This window comes from Oryctolagus cuniculus, chromosome 2 (genome assembly GCF_051225735.1).
Source record: "Oryctolagus cuniculus isolate XC-2025 breed Fujian yellow rabbit chromosome 2, ASM5122573v1, whole genome shotgun sequence".
In the NCBI taxonomy this organism is placed as follows: Eukaryota; Metazoa; Chordata; class Mammalia; order Lagomorpha; family Leporidae; genus Oryctolagus; species Oryctolagus cuniculus.
The window spans coordinates 184,503,609-184,528,112 of NC_142868.1; the positions used below are offsets into that span (position 1 = coordinate 184,503,609).

Here is a 24,504-nt window from a genome sequence, read left to right on the forward strand (position 1 = left end):
ATCCACATGTATCCTCTTTTTACTGCATCCCTTAGTCGCCTGTGGTGCCACTTCCTTAATACTCTGCCGAGCTTCACTGTCCTTGGCAGCTCATCCTGACCTCACCAGCTTACCCCTCTGCCCGGGTCACTCCCTGGTGTCGCTCCCCCTCTTCGTGGAGGAACGACACAAGACCCTGCCTAGGCTTCATATCCGAGTCACGGCACCATTATGTCGCTCCCCCTCTTCGTGGAGGAACGACACTAAGCCCTGCCTAGGCTTCATATCCGAGTCACGGCACCATTATGTCGCTCCCCCTCTTCGTGGAGGAACGACACTAAACCCTGCCTAGGCTTCATATCCGAGTCACGGCACCATTATGTCGCTCCCCCTCTTCGTGGAGGAGCAACACTGAACCCTGCGCTGTTCTTTCGTCTGCTCGGCCCTCCCCGGGTTTGCTGCTGGTTCTTCCCGGGTTGGCTACTATCCCTTCCACCTCCGTGGAAGGGCAGTTCCCCCTGGCCGCATTCCCCACTTCCGCAGGGGAGCGGCACACCGCCGGCCGGCTCTGTCGGGGGCTGCACGGGTTCCCTTAGATGTTCCCCATAGATGTTCCTGATGCATGCCGTCTCTCTCCTCCTTTATAGTCCTCCTCCGCCAATCCCAACTCGGCTGCCCACACGCCGAGTACGCTGCTCTCCTCCAATCAGGAGCAAGTCCTACAGTTTATTAGTTGAACTGGAGGCAGCTGTGCGGAAGCTGTTTACTTCTCTCCCAACGCCATGTTGTGGGAGAGCAGATGCATAGAATAAGTCTTAATTTGAGTAATTTAGTCTAGTCCGGGTTGCTCCCCACAGATCCCCCTTTCTTTTTATTTTTTAGCGTTGATACGCGCCTGTCTTCGGTGTCCCGCGGCACACACTCTGCTCTACTTGCTAGAGTTGCCACAGGCTCTTACAAGTCCTATCAGGCAAACCGAATCCGGGTCCTCTCTTCGCCATGTTGTGAGGAGGTTTTTAGGCGCTGATGCGTGCCTGTGTTCGGTGCCCTGCAGCGCATGCTCTGCTCTGCCTGCAGGGGCTTACAAAACCTATCAGGCAAACCGAATCCAAGCCTTCTCATTGCCTTATTGTGGGGGAGACTTATTAGTGTTGGTTCGTGCCTATCTTCGGTGACCTGCAGCTCATACTCTGGTCGAGCTTTGCTGGCGCTTACCGCCTTAAATCAGGCAGACCGAATCCAAGCCTCCTAATTGTTGCATTGTGGGGAAGCTTTACTGATGTTAATTCGTGCCTGTCTTCGGTGACCTGCGGCTAGCCGCCCAGGTGCTCATCGCCTCACTAATCGGGCAGACCGAATCCAAGCCTTCTAATTGGCATGTTGAGGGGAGGCCTTATTTTTCTCTATTTCTCTATCTCCGGGCATTCCTACCTCTCCCATTTCACTTCTATCTTCCAGCATTCCCATTTCTCTTTTACTTCACTTCCAAACTTCTGTTTCTCTTATCCCCGCAGCTTCCCGGCACCTCGCCGCTTCAGCCCGCGCGCCTCTCTCATCTGCGCAGCTTCCCGGCTTTGCGCGGCTCGGCTTCGCGCGCTCCGCGGTCTCCACGCTTAACCCTTTCACGTCTGAACCACGGCCTACGCCAGCGTTCCCTATCTATTCACGCCCCGTGCTCTCTCTGCACGCGGCGGCTTCCGCGAGTAACACAGCGTAGCTTGCGTCTCCACCACTAGCATTCAATCCAAGTTCCCCGGGCTAGCCTGGCGAATTCAACCCAGCGTACGTCTCCGCCCCACGGTTTGGCTTCCCGTCCTTTGCTCCCCGGGCTAATCAGACGGATCCCAACCAGGCTCACGTTTCAGCTTCTAGTTTCAACTTTTCGCCCCCTATTCCCGGGCTAACTTGAGAACCCCAAAGTGGCTTTCGTTTCCGCCTTGGCCTGCCCCCCGCGGCTTCAATTTCCCTAACACTTTTCTCTACCCGGTATGTTTCCCCAAGCTTTCCTCCAACAATATTCCTCCCTCATTTCTCCTGGCCTCTCCCCACAGTCCGCGTCCGGGTCTGTTTGTTCTAGCTTTCACTTTCGCTTTCGCCCTTAGAGATTTCTCCCAGCTTCCCCCCGTAGTCCGTATCCGAATCTATGCCTAGGCTTTCAATAGCTTCCTCCGGCACCTTTTTCGTCCGGCTTTTCCCTAGGCTGTTTGCTAGTCTCTCTCTCCGGTAATTTCCACTTCTTCCCGTTTCTTCCCTCCTAAGTTTCATATCCGTCCTAGGTTTCCTATCCGAGTCATTTCTTCCCTCCTAGGTTTCCTATCCGTCCTAGGTTTCCTATCCGAGTCACGGCACCATTATGTCGCTCCCCCTCTTCGTGGAGGAACGACACAAGACCCTGCCTAGGCTTCATATCCGAGTCACGGCACCATTATGTCGCTCCCCCTCTTCGTGGAGGAACGACACTAAGCCCTGCCTAGGCTTCATATCCGAGTCACGGCACCATTATGTCGCTCCCCCTCTTCGTGGAGGAACGACACTAAACCCTGCCTAGGCTTCATATCCGAGTCACGGCACCATTATGTCGCTCCCCGTCTTCGTGGAGGAGCAACACTGGACCCTGCGCTGTTCTTTCGTCTGCTCGGCCCTCCCCGGGTTTGCTGCTGGTTCTTCCCGGGTTGGCTACTATCCCTTCCACCTCCGTGGAAGGGCAGTTCCCCCTGGCCGCATTCCCCACTTCCGCAGGGGAGCGGCACACCGCCGGCCGGCTCTGTCGGGGGCTGCACGGGTTCCCTTAGATGTTCCCCATAGATGTTCCTGGTGCATGCCGTCTCTCTCCTCCTTTATAGTCCTCCTCCGCCAATCCCAACTCGGCTGCCCACACGCCGAGTACGCTGCTCTCCTCCAATCAGGAGCAAGTCCTACAGTTTATTAGTTGAACTGGAGGCAGCTGTGCGGAAGCTGTTTACTTCTCTCCCAACGCCATGTTGTGGGAGAGCAGATGCATAGAATAAGTCTTAATTTGAGTAATTTAGTCTAGTCCGGGTTGCTCCCCACACCTGGTCCCCTCGAGGACACTGCCTCTTGGCCTCTTTTTCAGTGGTCTTAAGGATTGCAGCCTCCAGCTCTGTATTTCTGCTCCCCTTTCACCTGCTGTCCCTTCACAAGGCAGGAGAGCTCATGAAGAGGACCAGGACCAAAGAGTGGGCTCCCTCCTCCTGCCACTGGGCTGACTGCAGTGAGAGTGCCCTGCTGGTCTCTGACTTGAGACCTGCCCAGTCTGTGTTTGACTATCGTCCTTACCACCTGCTAACATGGCATTTGTCTGTTTAGTGTGTGTTTAATTTCTGTCTTCCACCCCTCACCAAGTAGCTCCACGCAGGGAGAGACATTTGTGTGTTTCTGTCCACAGCTGTAACCTGGGTTTGGAACAGCACCTGCCCTGTGGTGGACAGTCTATAAACATTGCTGAACAAATCAGTGCATGAGTGATGAACAAATGCTATTGTAAGCAAAGGCCATGCAGCACCCTTTTCCCTGTGAAACTCCAGGAGAAGCCTGAGCAGATGGAGGAAGATTCCTGGCCTGGATTTCAGCTTCCCTGAGACCTGGGACAAGCAACATTTTCTGTCTACAGCCTCGGTTTCCCTACCTGTAAAATTAAGGGGCTGGGAGGTGCACAGCTGCCGATTCTGCCCAGAGCTGTTCCTCTCCTCAGTGCCTGTTCCTGCTTACTTGCTGAGATGGCCCTAAGCCCATAGGCCCTTGCCAAGTCTCTAATAAGGAATTAATCTTACAATTTTTATAATTTCATTTTCTCTGGCCAATGCTGCTTTAATGATGGGCCTTCAAGTCCATTTACTTCTCATGTCACACAGAACAGGCTACTTCTGAAAGGGGGGAGGCATCCGGCTGTTGAGGTCTGGAGCCCAGGGCCCCAGGGGACTGAGAGGGGGCTGGGTACTGCCCTGGGGGCCATCCACAGCTCAGATGGTTGCTCTGCTCTGGGTCCTGGTGGCAGTGTCCCACTCCATGCCTCACCCCCATCACACTCGCCTCTACAGCCATTGATCTCTTCTCCTGCCTGGATCTGAGTTGTCCATTACTTCCTGTGCCCTATGGGAGGGGATTGGAACAAGTCCCACCACAAGGGGTAGTCTTCTCCTAACCAAGGAGAAAGAGTTGAAGGGCTCTGCTGCCTTGCATGTCCATTCGTGTCACGGGACAGAAAAAGCCAGCCTATAGGATTGGATTTTTCCTCCCTTGGGACTTGCGGATTATGTTGCTGTTTCTCTGTGGGGCTCCAGTTTAAACTTCAGGTGAAATAAACTTTGGCTCAAAAAGCACAGCAGTAGGAGGTATCCCTACCTGAAATCTCTCTGAGTGGCTAGGAGGAGAGCTGAGGTCTAGAACCGGCAAGAGTGGCAGAGGCTGGAGGGAATTTCAGCAGGGAGAGAGGTTTGAACAAGGGTGCAGCATCAGGCTACCTGGAAACTCTTTTCTGCATTGGCGGTTTCTTGGCACAAGCTCTAGTGAATCTGGTTTAAAAGGTGGCCCATGGGGGCTGGCCTGAACATCACATACAAGAAAGGGGTGCAGTGCCAAGGCCCAAGGGCAGCTTAGGGAGAGGTTAGCATGTCCAGGCTCCAAATCAGACCTCCTGGTTCAAATCTGGGTTTGCCACCATTCACTAGCTAAGTAACTTGGCAAGTCCATTCACTAAATTCTACCCATAGAATTCTGGGTGAGCATCTGCTAATGAATGAATGGGTTTCTTCTGAATATAACTGAGTTATTATGGCTTCAACTGAGTTCGTTTAAAATTTCCTCTAATTTGGACAAGACTGCCTTGCTGTGGGGACTGAAGAATTGATTTCTTTTAGTAATTGAAGATTGTGTTGTAAAGGAATTGGACGAGGATAAGGGAGCTAGAAATGGAGCAAAGGAGCTCAGTAGACTGTGTGTAAGCTAAGAAGTACTAGGTTGGGGCCTGCATTGTGTCACAGTGAGTTAAGCCAAAGCTTATGACCTGCCTCCCATATGTAGAGCCTGTTCAAATCCCAGCTGCTTCACTTCCAATCCAGCTCCCTGCGAATGTGCCTGCGGAGGCAGTGGAAGATGGCCCAATCAGTTGGGTCCCTGCCCATCCACATGGGAGACCTGGATGGCTCCTGGCTCAGACTTTGCTGTTGCAGCCATTTGGCAAGTGAACCAACAGATAGACAATTTCTCAATTTCTCTGTCTTTCTGTTGCCCTTCCTTTCAAATAAATAAATAAAACTTAAATAATCTTTTAAAAATATGGACTAGGTTGTTTGGCTATGCTGTGAGCACATGAGGGTGAAAACTTGAGTAGAGGGCAAGGAAGAAAACAAGGGCTCTTGCTGGACTGTGCTTCCCAGGGCAGAAATGCTGACTGCTTAAGAGGTAAATTGGCCACATTGTGTGACAAGAAGGAGGGGAGCAGGGCCAGGATGGGGGATGGGACATGTTGGTGATTAGAGGGGGGTGGTTGGAGGTGGGCTGTTTGAACTTGAGCCTCTTTGGGCTGCAGGGTGGTGGGTGGAGGTCTCTGTGCAACTCAGTGAGGCCCCATTGTTGGTGTTGCAAGTCTATGAGTTTTCAGATGTACCTGATGTGGCTTCAGTTCTTGCTCTTCCCTGTAGCTTTCATGAGCCGGCCCCCTCATCACCATGTTCACAGGGAGTGTTTCCACACACTGGTTGTTTCCTTCCCACACAGCTCCTCCAAAATTCTCCTGGGCAGCTGACCCAAGCTCCATGGACAAGCAGCATAGGCCAGTTGCTCATTCACCACATAGGCAATGCTCTTGATCGCTTACCATCTCCGACCAGGACCATATTTTTATCTTTCTTAGTTGCTGTTCAGAGGTCTGGGGGTGGGTGATTGAACATCTCTCCAGGTAAGATTTAATTTCACACACAAACCCCACAAACCTCAAACTGACTTTCCCCCTGAAGTTGCCATTTCTTTTGTACTTGAAAACAGAATCCACACAATGCAAGGGAGTGGTTCCCTAAAGCCTGTGTTCTCTAACAAAGACTCAGAGCTGAATGCATCAAACTTGTGCTAAAACCTGCAGGTGGAGGCGTGGAATCCTCAGTTTCTGCCTTAGAACATGGGTCTCTTGTTCCTCCAGGGCACCAGCCCAAACCCTGCTGATCAAAGGCCAGCAGACTTGGGGGTGAGAGACCAGATGGCAACCAGAGGTCAGCCAGAACTCACCAGCACTGTAATTCTTCATGACTTACAGGTGTATGTGGAAGAGCTGACTTGTCCGTCTCCTGGATACAGGCGAAGTTGCAGGAGAGCTGCATCTTTTTGGGGGGAGGATGTATTGCCCTTTGCTTGAGGAGCTGTTTACTGGTACTTTCTATTCATGGCGCTGGGCTAGGCACTGTTGTGCAGGAGAGAAGGGGAACAAAATCAATAAACTACAGGCACTGCTGTCAGGGAACACAGTGTGATGTGGGAACGAAGGCAGTGTCTGAGTTAGTGTAAGAGAAGGGCAGCTTAGGAAGTACCATGCATAAGATGCCAGAAAAAGGCCATATGGTGAGAATTGTGGCCCAGTTGGCAACTAAATATGCCCAGTTATGAAGAGAATATTGCCATGCATCACTGGGTGAAGTGAAAAGTGGGTCAGGCAGGGTTTTCTTCAATGCTAATTACAGACAGTCTCACGATGTAAGGGACTCGTGTGGTTTCTAACCTCTCCAATGTCAACGCACTTTGTCAAAGCTCTTTCCTGCATGTTCTATTAGCACTTTCTCTTAAAACTATGACACAGCATGAATTATTATTCCCACTTGAGAGCAAAAGGAATAGAAGCCTAGAGACACAATTGACTTTGTGCTGTTCCCTGTGATCGCCAAGTGATAACCTTGGGCAGGATGGTTGGAGGAAGATGCCACACATAGGTGCCTTAAGATTTTGGAGAAGAGCCTGGATTCCAGCTCTCAGTCTTCAAGCCATTGTTAGTCCTTGTACCATAGGAGTAGGGGAACAGCATGCCTCCAGTGGGTTGAAGTTTGCCAGTTTCTACCATGTTCTTGCGCATTTAAAGTCCAAGAAAGAGAGACAAGAGTCAAGCTAAAGTCATGGAGGAGATTCATAAAGACCTTCTCCCAAGAAGGCAGAAGAGGACAAAATTAGCTTTGGGTCCTCTTGGTCCCATCCTCTTAATCCCAACCCTTTTTACTTCTGCTCAGGGGTTTAGTGATCATATCTTAGTGAGGTGACTTTTCAGGATTATTTGCTTTGCACGTGGAGTGTCTTATTAGAAAAAAGCACCCATCCCCTCGCCAGGACATGATAGTGATGAAACAGCAGGCTGTGGGGTGATGGAAGCAGCCATCCTCCCACCTGTTCATAAAACATTTTGTACACGATGTGACTCTGTCCTCCAGTGAGGAAATCATCATTTTCCACCTACATACGTTATGGTGCAGGTGACTCGAACTTGGGCATCTGAGGGAGAGAGTATCGAGAGAAAGAGCTGACAATCCAGGCCCTAGAGGCAGAGCTAGAGCAAACTAGGATGAGGTCAGTGGCCAGGTCAGCCAAGGGTGTGGGTAGGGATATGGGGCTGTGGAATTGTGGTGCAATCTTCCATTTGGAACTTCCCTGGTGACCTTTGCTGCCTTCCTGTCTTCACAGTCCTCAGTGTTTTGGCCCTCGGTCATTCTTGCTCAGCTTCTCCTCCTTACGAATTCCACTCGCTATGTTATAATTATATGCGATTCTGCTTCCATTGGTGGTCAGCCAGGACAGGTCCATTCTTGTGTCCACATTCTGCTCCTGTCTTCTCAGTCCTTGTGACTTCTCTTGTCAGAGCATGCTCAGACTCACAGGGCTCTTGGGAGGGCCCTCAAGGCCTGGAAAGCCCCAGGCAGATCTTGGAAGGGCCCTCCCTCGTTAGTATTTCCTTTAACACTTTTCCTGCCCTTAACACACACCAGTCATTGTTCCAACTGTGTTCCACACAAATACTAATGATTTAATCCTGATGACACTGAGGCCCCTGGAGGTCATGCAATTTGGCCAAAGTCACACAGCTGTTATGTAGCAGAAGCAAGATTCAAATCCAGGTAGCTTGGCTCTAGACAGCTCTGCCCAACACAACCGGCAAGCCCTGTATGTGACGTCAAATGTTCCATTAGCCACACACATACAAAGATGAATTTTAAATTAACAAATCTAAAATACTATCTTTTAGACATCTAGTCAATATCAAAATTAATTAATGAGTTATTTTATAGTCTTTATGTCAGTGTGTTTTACACTTCCATCACATGCCATTCAGATCAGTTTCCTTTCAAGTGCTTAGCAGAAGCATACAATGAGCAGCTGCCATGCTCAGTAGCACTCCTCCCAGTCTTGCTCTTCCCCAGTGGGCAATGTAGCACCTTGGCTAACCTGTCCATGGAGCTCAGGAAAGCTAGGGAACAAGCCATGACCCTGATGCACAGATACAGGAAAAAGTGTAGCAGGAAACAAACCGATGACATCAGGACCTCTGCACTCAAAGAAGCCACCTGAAGATTATCACCCTTTTGAGAAACAGGAAAAGGCTACATGTGGGGTTCGTGGGTGCTCTGAGAGCTGGGAAAGTATTTTCCTGAAGGGTTATCCCACTGTGTGTGTACCAGCACACAGGGGAGAGGCTTGCTCATTCAGAGCCCCAGCCACAAGGCTGGCAGAGCAGAAACAACACGAGTCCTCCAGTTTGCTCTGGTGGCGTCTGCATCATTGCTATCCTTGCACTTTATTGATTATTCTGTAGTTATTTATTTGTATTTATTTTATTTTATTCCTCTGATATACTGGATAAAGTTGACAAAGATAGTTGGGTTACAGCAAGATGACATGAATAGCTCCCCCTAAATGAGGCAATGGTGAAGTAAGAATAGGAAAGATGGATGGAATGAGGTGTAAGGTTATTTCAATAAATACATCCCTTTAAATCTCCTGTATTTGCTAGAGATTGGGCTGTACTGACCTGACTCTGCGCTTCCCACCTGCCTAGGGGAAGAGGGAAACCCAGTAAGTTACATGAATGCCAATGTAACCAAGTAAAGACAAAGCAGGAGATGGGGAGGAACATCACTATTTCGGATTCAGAGACTTGGGAGAGATTTTCTTCTGACTCCTCCCAGAAATGAAACTTCACCCAGCTAACAGCATCCACAACAGCTCCTTGCAGAGTGTGGTAGGCAATCATCGCCACCCCACCCAGTCTAGACTGGAGGTGTTCTGTAGCTCCTTCGCAGCCCCCAGTAGCCAGCGCCCTCCACATACTCAGTGCTCATCTGAACTGGCTTAACCTGGGGTCAGTTTTAAGGGTTTGGAGCCAATGCATTCCCATGGCAAGTACTACCCTGAGTTCACCAAAGCCTGTTTCCTTCCCTCCTGGGCACTTAGAACGAGCGCTTTCCAAGCCTTCCCAGCTGCTGCCTGTGGCTTAGAGCACGAATGTGAGTGAGCAGAAGTGACTGCGGGGTAAATGTATTCTCTCCATGGCTCCAGTGCCTGTCGGGTGGCTGAAAGGAGAAGGCTGTAAGGGCCCAGAGGAGGGCGGAGCCGCAGAAAGGAGTTAGTCTGGGCTCGGGTAGCCTGATGGAATAGTACCAGTCCTCCGACCGTAGCAGACACAAGAAAACAGCTCCTGTTCTGCTGAGCTACTGAGAGTTCAGAATTTATCTGCTGGCGTCAAGTTACATTATCTTAACTAATATAATCCCCACTTGGGAAATAGTCCCTAAGCACAGTTCCTCTCAACCCAGAGAAATGAAAAGGATTGAGCAGCAACAAGTTCAAGGTTACATTCCCTGACAACTACCAGGGGCGCAAATATTCCCTGTTGCCAGGAAGTAGGTGGGTGTTGAGCCTTGTGTCTAACAGTCACCCAAGGTGGGAGTGGAATTAACATGCTCTTGTCAAAATTGTGTCACCTTACAAGAACTCCTGCCTGAATAGAAATCTCTTCCATCTCTTGTTGGAGATAAGCCAGGATGTACCTATGGGCAAGGCCAAGATTTTTCTCAGAAAGTCGTTTTGGATGTACTTAAACACGTGGAAAAAAATGTTAATCAAAGCCACAGGGTTCCATTCAGTGAAATCTGCTATAATAGCTTTGGCCTCCCCCCAAATTTAAAAGGATGGTAACCTTATGACTGCTATAGCTCTCAAAATTCAAACAAAACTAGGATAATACACTTGGCCAAACCCCCTTCTTTGCTCTTCTGTTTAAACCACTCAGTGAGGTGTGATTGACATGTGCACATGTGAAAAGCTGTGCATGTTTAATGCATACAGTTGGTGAGTTGCACCATGACACCATCACTGCCATCAAGGTGTTGCAGGAAATTAACAGGCTCTGTAAACAGGTTAACACAAGATTTACTCAAAGTGGAATATGAGTGACGTACGCCTGGGAGACACAGCCCGATGGCTTGTAATGAATCTTGGGAAGTCTTCCAAAGGTCGAATTCTAGTCGGGACTTAGGTGTTCTGTGGCAGTAAATCTTCACTTATGATTGCACAGTGAGCATGCATTGTTTTGGTTTGAAATGGAGGATTTTTAGGTAAGCAGAAACAAATTTCTCATAGGTTAGAGATTACTTTTTTTTAAATTTCATTTTAAAAAGGAATGTATGAGAGTGAGAGAGACAGAGACAGACAGAGATTGATTGATTGGTTGATATTGATTGATTTCCATCTGCTGCTTCACCCCCCAAAGGCCTGCAACTGCTGGACCAGGCTGAAGCCAGGGGCCTGGAACTCAAGCCAGGTCTCCTGTGTGGGTGGCAGGGACCCAAGTACTTGAGCCGTCACCTGCTGCTCCCCAGGTTATGTTGTATACACAGAAGGACGGGATGTTAAATGGGAGCTGGAGCTGAACATGGACCTGGACACACTGATATGGGATGTGTTTGCCTTCACTGGTGTGACAAATGCCTGTCCCTGGAGATTATTTTCTTTAGAACATGACTGGTGGCACAGTGGGTGAAGCGGCTGCCTGTGATGCCGGCATCCCATATGGGTGCCAGTCCCAGGTGCTCTGCTTCTGATCCAGCCCCTGAGAATGGCCTGGGAAAGAGAGGAAGATGGCCCAAGTGCGTGGGCCCCTGCACCTATGTGGGAGACACAGATGAAGGTACTGGGTTCTGGCTCTGACCTGGCCCTGCCCTGGTCATTGTGACCATTTGGGGAGTGAATCAGTGAATGAAAAATTTCTTTCAGTGTGTCTCTTCTTTTCTCTCTAACTCTACCTTTCAAAGAAATAAAAACAAATATTAAAAAAAGAAAGTGATTCATTACAAACATCCTTCATAGATGAGGAAGATACTACCTATGAAAAGAGGCTGTTGAAAAGCAGGCTACTGGTTCTATTTAAGGACATTTCTGGGACTAGATAAGAAGTGCATAGATAAATAACAGAAGATTACCCAAGTTTGCTCTGAGATGTTTAAGATGAAATAGACCCTATGGGAATATCACCCAGATCAAATTGACCTGGTGGGTAAGGCTGTCTGGACAATATTTTATAAGAGTAGTTTTTTCTCAAAAGCTATAAACATACCCAGCACCTCCCAATATTTCCTTGCCATCATCATCATCGTCTTCATCATCATTCTTTCTGGTAGTAAGAATATTTAAGGAAAGATCTACCTTCTTAGCAACTTTTAAGACTACAAAGCTGTATTGTTAGTTGTAGATACAGCAGACCTCCAGACATTTATCTTTTGTAACTGAAACGGTGCCCTTTGACCATGACCTCTCCATTTCCCACCCCTTAAGTGCCTTGCAATCACGTTTTACTCTCTGCCTTTGGGAGTTCAACTCTTCTAGAGTCTACATATAAGCAAGATAATACAAAATTTATCGTTCTGTGTTTTGGCTTATTTCATGTAGCTTAATGGCCTTAAGGTTCACCCACAGTGTTGAAATGACAGATTTCCTTGTGTTGTAAGATGGAGTAATCTTTCATTGTGTACCTCTGCCACATTTTCCTTATCCATTTATGCATTGGTGGATACTTAGGTGGATTCAATATTTTGGCCCTTGTGAATAGTGCTGCAATGAATATGGGAATGCAGCTGTTTCTTTGAAATCCTGATGTAAGTTCCTTTGAATAAATACAGAGCACAATGCCGGAGACCTCCTGTTTCCTCATTTCAAATTATATTACAAAGCTACAGTAATCAAAGGCATCTGGCCTTGGCATAAAAACAGACCCATGGCCCAAGGAGACAGAATAGAAAGTCTACAAATAAGTTTGAGCATAGAAAATTACAAAGTTTCAGCAAGGGTGCCGGGGATACAAAATGGGGAAAAAGATAGCTTCTTCAATAAATGGTATCAGGAAAATTGTATATTCACATACAAAATAATAAAAGTTGATCCATATTGTAAACCATACACACAAAAAAAATCAACTATGAATTGAAGGCAAAGTTATGACTTGAAACTGTGAAGCTCTTGGAAAAAAAAATGTAAGTTAAAAGCTCCTTGACCTTGGTTCTTGGTAATGAATTTTTTGATATGACACCCAAAGCCCAGGCAACAAAAGCAAAAATAAACAAATGGGATTGCATCAAGCTAAAACACTTCTTCAGAGCAAAGTAAACACTCCAGAGAATGAAAAGACAACATATGGAATGGGAGAAAACATTTGCAAGCCATATATCTGATATGGGGTTAATTTCTAAAATATGTAAGGAAATCACACAACTCAAAACTAAAACAACAAAAATAAAACAAAAACAACCACTAAAAACCTAAACCAAAAGCAAACAAACAAACCCCCAAAGGACCTTCCCCACTGAGTAGCCTGAACAAAAAGTGGGTAAAACGTCAGAGCAGATATTTCTCCCAAGGAAACAAATGATCAGCAAGTGTATGAGAAAATGCCTAGTGTCACTTATCATCAGGGAAATGCAAATGAGAGCCACAATGAGAACACCTTGGTTAGAATGGTGGCCTCTCACTGCGGTTTTGATAAGTACATGATCAATTCTGTCAAGGGTGGGGAAAACAGGGAACCCTGGTGCCCAGTTGGTGGGAGTGTAAACTGGTACACTGGTTACGGTGGCTCCTCACAAAATGAAAAATGGAACTGCCACTCCACTACTGGGGATTTATGCAAATTCCATTCTCACCCCAGGCTTTAGTTTCCAGGCATGACAAGTGTTAAGTGTGTGAGATGGACCAAAATTGTAATTCTACAATCTATCTGTTTGATGCCAAACAAAGAAGATCTCTAAAGCACAACTCCACACACACACACATACACACACACATACATAGCATGTATATTGTAAACAAAAGTCTGTCTCATTGTTCTTAGGAGGTACAATACCAATTTAAGGTAGCAGAACAAGCATTTCCTGTTGCCACATCCACGATACAAAGTAATGTTGTTATACTGTTTGTGGCCCATGGTCTGGTGGCCCACCCAGGAGGGAATGATATCCCCTGCTTCTCCCAGAGTAGCACAGTGGCACACAACTGCGCTCCGTGATCACTGGGCACGGTTGTTGCCATCACATTAAGAGTGAAGGGCGCTTTGAGTTTCTGCGTTTTGCTGGTGTGCTGAGTTACTTTGCTTCTCAGAGCAGTTCATCACTGAGTCATCTGCAGAGCTTGATCTGCCCAGGAATGAACCCATCATTTCTCCAGGTTCCAGTCAACGGACAACAGCAATATTTATTTATTTATTTAGGATTTATTTATTTATTTGAAAGCCAGAGTTAGAGAGAGAGATTGATTGATTGATTGATTGATCTTTCATTCGCTGGCTCACTCCTCAAATGGCTGCAATGGCCAAGGCCAGGCCAGGCTGATGTCAGGAGCCAGGAGCTTCATCTGGGTCTCCCACATGGCTCAGGCACTTTGGTCATCTTCCGCTGCTTTCCCAGGTGCATTAGCGGAGAACTGGACTGGAAGTGGAGCAGCTGGAACTTGAACTGGGGCCCATAGGGGATGTTAGCAATATAGGTGGTGTTTAACCTGCTGTGCCATAGCACCAGCTTCAACAGCAACATTTGAAGAACAAAATGATGGTTCAGGTGCGGTGGCACTTCAGGGCCTGCTCTTCAGCAGTGTGGCTGATGAGTGCAACTGTCCCCATTTCATACTTCACCCCGACTACGCAGGACCTGAATCCTTTCTCTTTGTGAAAGATGAAGCCAAATTTCTGCTAAGGGTGGAGAAATATATGAAGGAGACCCCCAGATGTGTTTATGTTTTTATTCACTAAACTCTGAGGCAGGTTCACAAATCATCCTAGATTTGAGCTCCCGTATTTTTCCTGCTTCTGGGAAGGTTTTAGGGTGGGATGAGGTTGTAAGCAAATGCTTCCTCACTCCTGAGGTTGGGTGGCTGGGGCTACTGGAGTCCCAGGAACAGTGGGGCCTGTAGTCCAACATACATGTGGCTTAGCTGTGATCTGGAGGTGCTGTGGGAGGGAGGGCCTTGGGCACTGGTGTCTCAGTGATTGTCCATTTCCCCTCGGGACAGGCTCCTGAATGCTATGCATGTGTCCAATCATGAGGGTGGTCTGGGAGGCCCTGGGCAGTGCCTCTCTAACTTACATGTGCATACAAATCCACTGGGCATCTGGCATCAGAATATTGCAGATTCTGTCTGCAGGTGTGGGTGGGGCCTGAGAGTCTGCATTCCTCACCAACTCCCAGGTGATGTGAACACTGCTGCTCTGTGGCCCTCACTGTGCATAGGAAGAGCCCAGCGTACTGTGTCATGTGGAGAATGAGCTTTGGACAGGCCTCTTTCTGCACTGCTCACCAGGGGTGCAGGTCTGAGTTACAAGAGAGTGTCCAGAAGTGTGACTGTCCAGGCCTGAGAACACCCCCAGTGGGCTTCTGTCCACTTATCTTGGCTTTGTGCTTTGGTGTCTTTGCTTTTACAAATGGGGAGGGGCTTCATTGTACCTTGTGTTTGCGTCAGGTGTTGAACCAATCTGAGAACATAAGCAAGCTGGCAAAAGGCAACTGATTGCAGAGAGGGGCTGGGGGCACGGGCCTGTTGGCCATCCTCAGCTCCTTTAGGTCAGTGCCCGGCTCGTTCTGATCCTCTGCATCCCCCAGGGATGCTGAGCAGGAGGCCGCCTCCACTCTTGGAGAGCTTGGCTCCTTGCATCCTGACACGTGCATGTTTTCTGTTTTATAGGAAGAAATGTGTCTTGGCGGAAGGCCCATGCTTCGTTCCAGCACATCCTTTTTTACCAAAAGAGCCATTCCTGGAGCTGCCAACAGTGTTTATGAGAAAGCCATCCAACAATACTCTGGATCCGGGAGCATGGCCTGACCGCAGACGTGGCCTTCCCCATCCCGTGAAAGCTTGGCACATGGCGTTGGTGTCTTTATTTTTATTCTGCAACATAAAGCTTGTCCCCCCCACCTTTTTTTTCCAGCTGGGAAAACTCCTGTCAGCGGATGCAGTGTCCTTTCCAGATTCAATATTATGCAAACTGCATATCGGCAAATGGAGTAAACAAATATGTCCACGAAGCTTTCTGATGCAGAGTGACGGGGCTGCACCAATGTGCAGGCGTAGACCTGCTGGTCTGCATCAGAGCCTGCTAAACGTCCCCTCTACCAGCCCTACTGCCCTCTTGCTCCCTTGGAACATGCAGCTGGACTGACACCCTGGATGACAGACCACTGTGATGCCCAGCAGCAGGGGACAGTTGGCAGTCATGTAGAACCAAGGTGGCTAAAGATCGAATTGGAGCCACCATTGACTAGTGGGTCTCCGGGTCAGTGAAGCTCATGACCCAGCCAGTGCCATGTCTGCTCTGGGTCTTGTCCTCTCCTTTGCTGGCCCTACTTCCAACAGGGAAGCAAGACTGCAGGATATTTTTTTTGCTTTGCAGTGCTGTCTTCCCTGCGTGGCAGGTGTCTACAGGAGGCAGTACCACACATCGAGTCTTCCGGCGCCAGAGGACTTGGATCCTGACACGTGCATGAGATTAGTTTCCAAGCATGTCGAGTGTTAAGATGAGTGTGCTGGACCAGGGTTGCCAGCAGCCCTGCTGTTTTGCCATCAGAGTGTGGGCGGCTTCTGTGCTATACTGATTCCCAACACGCTCCCATTGCAATCACCTTGTGAGATTAAAGACTTTTAAATTTTCCCTTCTAAGCAGATGAGGAAACAGATTTAAAAGGATTAGAGTAGTGTTCGGAAAGGTGGGCAGTGAATAAATGGAGAAGCCAGCATTCAGATTTGGGACTGTCTTTCGACAAACCTCATAACATTTATTTATTTATTTATTTTGCAAAAAAGGCACTAAGCTTCCCCAAACACCCTTGCATTCAAAAAACAAGCAAAACAAAAGGACAGGATCTGTTTTCCAAGTTTGCAATGAAATTCTTATGCATTTTCTTGCTTGTACCAATTCCTATCCTGTCTAGCTTTTTTTCCCCTGGTGGTGTCTATCCCCTTTGTCCAAGATGGGAGCCTCCCCTTTTGGGAGAGCCACATTTGCCTTTATGCTTATTTCTTTGGACAAACAGGAATCTGCTGCTACCTGTGGCAGGGTGACAATGCTTCTCCCTATCAACTCTCTCATAGGATCTGGCTATGCAGAGACAGCTGCTCAAGTGGACCAGGTCTGGCTGCCGCTGAACATACCTGAAATCTCAGACTTAGCGAGACCAACTGTTTGCTGCCGCGCTGAGGGGGTCCCTGCTAAAGAGGGCATTCTGTTCTTATTGTTTCAAAGGAGAAATGAGTTTTGAGATGTCAAGAGGAAATGGCCCTGGACCCAATTCATATCCTGGTGAATATCCCTGGGGCCTGGGCTGCCGTATTGCTGAGCAGATGGCTGGCTCCTGGACGTGCTTCCGGTGGAGAAATGACTGAGCTGAAATTGCATAGCCCTCTGCAGTGACAGCTCTGGGGAATCTCCGGCAGCACTGGCAGGGGAGAAGCTGGGAGAGGAGGTGAGCAGGCCTTGGAAGAACGCTGAGGCCAAAGCCTTATGTGTCCCGTGGTTTGGCATCTTTGGCAGAGGCTGTTGATGAGGTGGGGTATCTGTGATCTGAGTTTCAGCATCGAGCAGTTACTTGATTCTTCATGTAGCTTTTTGACTCTTGAGAAGGTTTCAAGTATTTCTTCTTTCCAGGAACTCGTTAACTCCATTCTTTCTGGTGGGGAAGTGGCAAAAATTGGTCAATTAAAATATTCTTTGACCAACCTACTGTGCCCATTTAATGTTCAGGTCTCTGTCCCAATAAAATTTCTTGAGAACACTCCAGTAATACCCTCTGAATTTTTGTCAGGCTAACTTTTCATATCCTCGCAGAGTTACACAAATTTATTTAACAAGAAACAAGTTGGCAAGCTTACTCTCTGCATCACACCGTCAGCGTTTCTGATCTTTCACAACTTTTGCCGGGCTTGTCATGGCAGAATATGTGGTGCCTGAACTTGTAGTTCATGCCACTGCGTTTGCTCCTTGGAGATGGCTTTTCAGTTCTATTTCAGTGTCTTCTCCCATCCATAGACCATGTAGTAGACAGGATCTCTAAGAGCCCCATCTCCTATCCATGTCCAATATCCTGTGTGGGTGGGATGAGTGACTTGCCGCTAACCAGTAAAATCTGGCAGAGAGATGTCACTCCCGTGACTTTGTCACATTATATGATACTCTGTCTTACTAATCAGATTCACGCTAGAAACTCCTTGCTGGTTTGGTGAAATAAGTGTCCATGTTGGAAAAGACTACATGGGCTTCTACCAATGGTGAGGGCTTCTAGTTACTGAGGGCAGCCTCGAAACCTTAGCCAGAAACAGATTGGGGCCCTCAGTCCTACAACCACAGGAAATGGTTCTGTCAGCACCCTGAAGGAGCTTGGTGGCAGATTCTTCCTAGGCAAAGCTTCCAGATGGAACACAGCCCAACTAACCCCTCAGTTGCAGCTTTGTTAGACCCTGAGCTGAGAATCCTGCTAAGCTGTCCCCAGATTCCTGCCCCACAGAAACTCAGGATATAAATGAGTGTTGTTTAAAGGGATTAAATGTGTGCTCATTTCTTGTGCAGTAATAGGAAACAGACGGCGCCCCTCACTCTTTCTGCCCACCCGTGTTGTGTGAAGGGTTGGGTGCTGCTTCTCCGAATCTTCCCATAGGCCACTGAAAACATATTCTTTGTGTGCACACAGAAACAAAAACCTAGGTGATTTCCCAGAGAGAAATAATAAATACCGCTGGTTTGAGCTTTGTCATGAACATCTGTGTCTGTAGGCTGATTGTCTTTCCTAGTGCCAGGTCTGAATGCCTGCTAACACATCTGCACTTGGTGATTTCCAAATTGAACTCCCCACCTACAAATCTGCTACTTCTCCAATGCTTAAGCTTTAGGAAAGGGCACAACTCCTGTTAGCCTGTGCCCACAGTCTTCCCCACTTCTCGTAACCACTGGTCCTTTGGTCCCCAAGAAACATCTCTGAAGAATTCCTGGTTTCCTGTCCAGGGTGGAGAGACATGGGAAGCATAAATCCTCCCTGGAACTCTGGGCATGTGTCAATTGTCCCTCTGCATTCCCATGGGGCCTTTGTGTTTGTCTCCAGGGACAAAGGAATTCTGTCACCTGGGAGGTAAGGAGACTGCCAGCCTCAGGCCAGGTTAATCACAGACTCTGGGTTCTAGAAACTCCCAGCGTCTCAGGCCTCTCTGAGCCCATGAGCAAGGTGAGGGACTTCTGCATGGGTCTGTATCTCCCTGCCTGGCCTTTTCAGTCTACTAAAGACTCAGAGAAACCACACACAAGTACCCTCCTGTATTCAGTAAGTTGGCAACCAAGTATTACTCCCGAAGGAATGTTCTCACAACCTTACTAAACCTCAGTGCAGACAAGACTGTCCTTGATGGGCCATAGGCCTACAAATCCCTCAGTATCCAGACTTTAGTGACTGGCGCTCCAGTATCACAATGAAAAGCACCATGAGTTTCATTTTCAAATGTGCAAAATTAAAAGGATGTGCTGTCGGTAGGGTGGCCAAGTGGAGGTGCAGAGAGACTGTGTTCATCTCCGAAGCAGCGACACAGGATCACTGAGATGTGAGTTTTTGTTTTTTATACTGGTCAGTATGACTGGGGGCAGCAATGGGGAGGCATGGGGACTCTGGAATGCATGACAGTAAAAAAAAATCACTCCTCTTCATCCTCCTCAGCCAGACCCAGGGCCCGAGTACCCAGGGCATGGGCAGGTGTCGCCCACTGGTTGGAGATGATGCCACTGAGCAGGGTGTAGCCCACCAGGATCTGGTTCCTGCGCCTGTTTGGCTCCTCCTCAGTTTCTGGGCCTGCTGGTGTCTGTCTCAGCTCCATCCCCAAGTAAGTGAGGGAGAAGAGGAGGAGCAGGTCCCACATGGGAAAGCTAGAGGGCCAGGGAAGAAGACAAGCCAAGAAGTCAGCACAGGACAAGCGGGCACACCGTGCTTTATATGCAGTAGTCAGAAAGGAAGTAAAGATTCACGCCAGAGGAATGTGAGGACAGGAAGCAGAATATGGAGCCAGCAACAAGATCTTTACTCAGCTTCCATGCTGTGAGTGCTACCATACTGGATAGAAATATGCTGTATATCTTGTCCTCACTTTTCTGGCAGTCAATGACAAATGAAAGAGAATCGTGTGAATTGCTCTCCTGATGGGGAACCCTTATGCTGCCAAGGGTCATTTGGATATTTGTAACATCATCTATGGGCCATGCAAAATTACCAACTTAAAAATTAGCCTGCTAGGGGCAAGCATTGTGGCATAGCAAGTAAAGCTGCTGCCTGGTTTGCCAGCATCCCGTACGGGCGCTGGTCCCTGTCCTGGCTGCTTCACTTCCTACCCAGCTCCCTGCTAGCGGCCTGGTAAACGCACCAGAAAAAGCCCAACTGTTTGGGTTCCTGTCACTCACCTTGGAGACGTAGATGAAGCTCCTGGCCCAGCGCTGGACATTGTGGCCATCTGGGGAATGAACCCAGTGGGTAGAAGATATCTCTGTTTCTCTCTGTCATTCTCTGTGACTCTGATTGTCAAATAAATAAATCAGTAGGTAAATATTTTAAAAAATTGCCTTGCGATAGATTTATTTTTGAGACCTGCTTATGATTGCCTTGGCTGGGTCAGCCCAAACGATTTTGTAGGCCTTTTGTGGCCCCTATGCCAGAAATTCCGTATCCTTCTCAAAGAGCTGAAACGTGGCCCAGAAGGACCAAAAGAGCTCTGGTTTTGAGTCCAGAAAAAAAACGTTCTTTATGGGTGTGCCTTAAAAGCAGCCAGTGTGCTACAGTGGACCACGCGCTCTATGACACGTCACAGTAACTGCTGCAGCAGGTGGAGTACCTGCCTTACCGTGTTCCCCAGCGTGGACCGTGGCAGCACACCAAAACCAGGCTCCTGGCGGCAGTCACAGTGGCAGGCAGGACACAGTGCAACCTCCTGAGCCCCCAGCAGTCCAGCTCAAGTCCAGGCAAAGTTTTGTTCTTGGGAGGAGAGATGCAAGTCCTTTCCCTTCATCAGTGAGTTCCTTCCAACCTTGGGCAGCAGTCAGTTTGGTGTTCTTTCATTACAGGTTACATGCTACTTTCAGCAGATGGTCATCCAGGCTGGATACTGGAGCAGCAGTCACTGAAAGTGGTTTGTCTGATGAGCACAGTCTGCGTAGTCACAGGTGAAACTCGTTTCTGTTGTCTGCTCTCTGGTCATCACAGAGTCTCTTCCTTAAACTGTGGGTGGTGCTGGCACCGTGATGGCAGTGCAGGGACTCAAACCAAATGGGCACTGGTTTGAGTCCCAGCTCCTCCACTTCTGATCCAGCTCTCTGCTATGGCCTGGGAAAGCAGTAGAAGATGGCCCAAGTCCTTGGGCCCCTGCACCCACATGGGAGACCCGGAAGAAGCTCCTGGCTCCTGCCTTTGGATCAGCACAGCTCCAGCTTTTGCAGTCATCTGGGGAGTGAACTATTGGATGGAAGACCTCTCTCACTCTCTCTGTCTCTGCTTCTGGAACTCTGACTTTCAAATAAATAAATAAATCTTATTTATTTAAATAATAAATTATTTACAAAATAAATGGCAACAAAAGCCGTTTCAAGCTACTTATTTATCTAAGTGTCTTACATTTCTTTTTGTAAATTTTTTTTTTTTATTTTTTTATTTCACAGGTGGAGAGATGGGGTGGGCTTGGGCAAGAAGATCTTCCATCCATTGGTCCACTCTCCAAATGGCCACAATGGCTGGAGCTGATCCAGGCTGAAGCCAAGAGCCCAGAATTCCATCCAAGGTTCCCACATATATAGGCAGGGGCACAGATACCTTGGGCATCTTCTGCAGCCTTCCCAAGGATGTTAACCAGGAGCTGGGCTGGAAGCAGAGCAGCCAGGACTTGAATTGTGAATACATAGGCACTGTGATATGGGATGCTGGCATGGCGAACAACAGCTTAACTTGCTGTGACACAATGCTGGACGGTTAAGTGTCTTATATTTTGTGTGGAATTTATTCTTAAGTATGCTCTTTATTTTGTGAACATCTAAAAAGCATTTATTTTTCCAGTATGCTATTTTCTCACTGGCTAATGCTGGCATAGAAAGGAGTCATTAATACATAAATAAGCATTTTAGTTAATTAATTTTTCAAAATGATTTGCAATTGTTCATTAGTTGATTCTGTCATCTGGGCAGTCATTTCATCTGCAAGTGGTTACAATTGCACTTTCTTATTTGTTGTGACTAAAGATTCGTTTCTTGGCTTCATTGCACTGTCTCCTTTGACTTTGTGATAGGAAGTTTTATGTTTCTTTCTAGTGTTGCACTTTCTTTGCATTCCTGGAATGACTGCTTCTTCATAGGGAGCTCCACCCTTTCTCCTTTGTGTGACTCAGTTTGCTATTGCTTTCTGTGGGTTAGATTCCCCCCAGTACTACTCAGATGGATGCGAGGCAGGTATAGTCAGGTTTGGGGCTGAGTGAGGGAGTGATTTTTCCTTTTAAGACTCAAGCTATCAAGACCTTGGAGCCAGGCGTCGGGTTCGGGTGTGTGCCTGAGTCTGGTGCCTCCTGGGTTCAGCCTCTTTGGCACCTGTAAATGCTGTAGGGAACATGGTTAAGATGTGAGAAAGGACCCTGTAAGGGAGCAGCAGCGTTCGGAACTCAGAAACTGAAAGATGTGGATTGAGAACTTGTGTAGGACCAATCCAGCTAGTGCATGCTTCAAGCACCCTGGGGCTTGCGACCCTGGCCCAGAAGCACTGGACCACCTGGGGCTGGTGTCTGGGCCAGTGCTAGGGTTGCATTTGTGGATAAGGATGTCCTCCAATGCTGGGTCACAGGCTTTCATCAGAGATACCGTGGGTGGTCCAAGAAATACAGCAGGAGTATGCTCGGCCCTCTGGTGGACTGATCAGATTTTCTAGTTTTTGTCTTTTTTACAGAATGAGTGTCTGGTATTTACCATGTATGTGAAGTATATAGATTGAGGTCTGTCCTTGAGATTTTTTTTTTTTTTAGAATTTTCATGAAAGTGGTACCCAGAGGGAAAGAAAAGAAGTGTTTTTGTGACAGTGAGATGCGTACTGATGGGTATTTTAATTGGAATATTAAAGTGTGGCTCCATTGGCTTGCTGGGCTTATCACACCCAAAGTCTGGGTGGTTATGCAGCAGAAATGCATTTTTACACAATTCTGGTGGGGTTGCTCTCTTCTGACGTCTCCCTCCTTGGGTTGCAGCTGGCTGCTTCCCCACAGGGCCCCTCCTCTGTGCCTATGTCCACAGTTCTTGGTGTAAGAACACCAGTCATATTGGATTAGGGCTCACCCTAAAGACCTCATTTTAATTGGATTAATTCTTTAAAGGCCATATCTCTAAATACAGTCCCACTCTGAGTTAACAGGGGTTAGGTCTTCAACATATGATTTAGGGGAACACAATCCAGCCTATAACAGTTGCTACATGTGTGCATGAACGTTTACACACACACACACACACACATCTCAATAGATTGTAAAAATACATAATTTCATTTACTATATTCTTTGTTTCCACAGTCAGTTGAAATCAGGCTGCAGTTTCATTTTTGCGTGAACTTTCTTTCACTGATTTTGGGTCGGGCTTGTGCTAACTTCTAAATAGCTGAGAAACTTTTCATCTTTTCTGTGCTTTGTGACAGGTTACACAGGCCCCCAAGACCAGTCCTGCAACAGGTGGCTCCAGATATGTCTCAAAATTCAAGACAGTAGGATTTTCAGAAAGATCATAAGGTACATAAACTATACAGTGCATATCTTTCCTAGTGGGGTCTGAGGCAGCAGTGCATGATAAAGTATGGTAATATGCACACCAGGGCAAGTGCACAAGAAACGGTCTAAAGGCCTTGTACAGATTCCATCTTCCCTTACTCTTGGATATTGGTGCAATTGCTACTCAGGCCTTCAAGCTTGGACTAGAACCACAACACCAAATGTTCTGGGCCATTGGAGACAGCTCACTGTGAACCTTCTCAGCTTAGCTTAATCACACGAGCCAAGCCCTTCTAATAAATCTACATGTGCTTTTGGTTCTATTTCCCTGGAGAACTAGTGCACAGGCATTCGTTCCTGCATATCACTAGGCTCCTCCTCTGACTCCTTGAGATCGATGCTTAGCCTGTTTGTTTTAATCCTTGTTCAAGCAGCAAAATTGAGTTCCAGAAATTTTCTCTCAGTGCTGCTTTGGACTCATCTGTAAGTTTGATGTGCAGCTGTAAGTTGCAAGCTTAATTAACTCTGCAGGCCGGTGGCTCCGCCCTTTCTTCTGACCCCATCTCTTCTTGCCGTCTTTAAAACTTGCCACTATTGATTTCCCTTTTCTTTCTTGTTTGTTCATCCTCTTCCTTTGATTGCAATTCTTTCCATTGGCTTTTTAACAAAGTCTCATTCTCTTCTATTAAAAGCTCAAACAAACAAAAGCCTTCCCTGGGATCTGCACTCACTCCTCTCACAGTTAAAATGTCAAGATCTGCGACACGCAGTGTTTGACTTAGTAACTCTTGGAGATGGAATGCTTTTAGTGATGACAGAGTTCAACGAGTGACAGTGGCCGTTGGTGGCTGGAGTAGATGGGAGGTCACTGAAGAAGTGGAGATGAAGAAACCCAGGGAACAAGAGGCCAAAGTGTTGGATCAGGATCCTGTGTTCATCTAGAATAAGGAGAGGACTCAGGGTCGGGGCAAAGCTGGCCAGCGGGTGCCTGGGTGAGAACGGGAGAGAGAAGGAGAGGATGAATGGTAGCAGGGAGGAGGAAAGGCAGGAAGCCATATGGAGCCATCACCAAAAGAACAGTGTTTATTGGTGGGGAGGGAGCAGTTTACTTTAAAAAGTAATTTACTGAGATGAAATTTGCATTACACAAACAGAATTTTTTTTTGACAGGAAGAGTTTGACAGTGAGAGAGAGAGACAGAGAGAAAGGTCTTCCTTCCGTTGATTCACCCCCCAAATGGGAGCTACGGCTGGCACG

At 47.7% G+C, this 24,504-nt stretch overlaps 1 long non-coding RNA gene across 5 annotated transcripts in view; it reads left to right on the forward strand.

Annotated features, from left to right (window-relative positions):
• LOC103347828 (uncharacterized) overlaps window positions 1-18,249 on the forward strand; it is a 227,207-nt gene extending 208,958 nt beyond the window's left edge. For all 5 annotated transcript variants that reach the window (XR_016230511.1, XR_016230510.1, XR_016230509.1 and 2 more), the window contains one exon: window positions 15,187-18,249. This is a non-coding gene — a long non-coding RNA (uncharacterized LOC103347828). The remainder of the gene's footprint in view (window positions 1-15,186) is intronic.
• The last annotated feature ends 6,255 nt before the right edge of the window (window positions 18,250-24,504 follow it).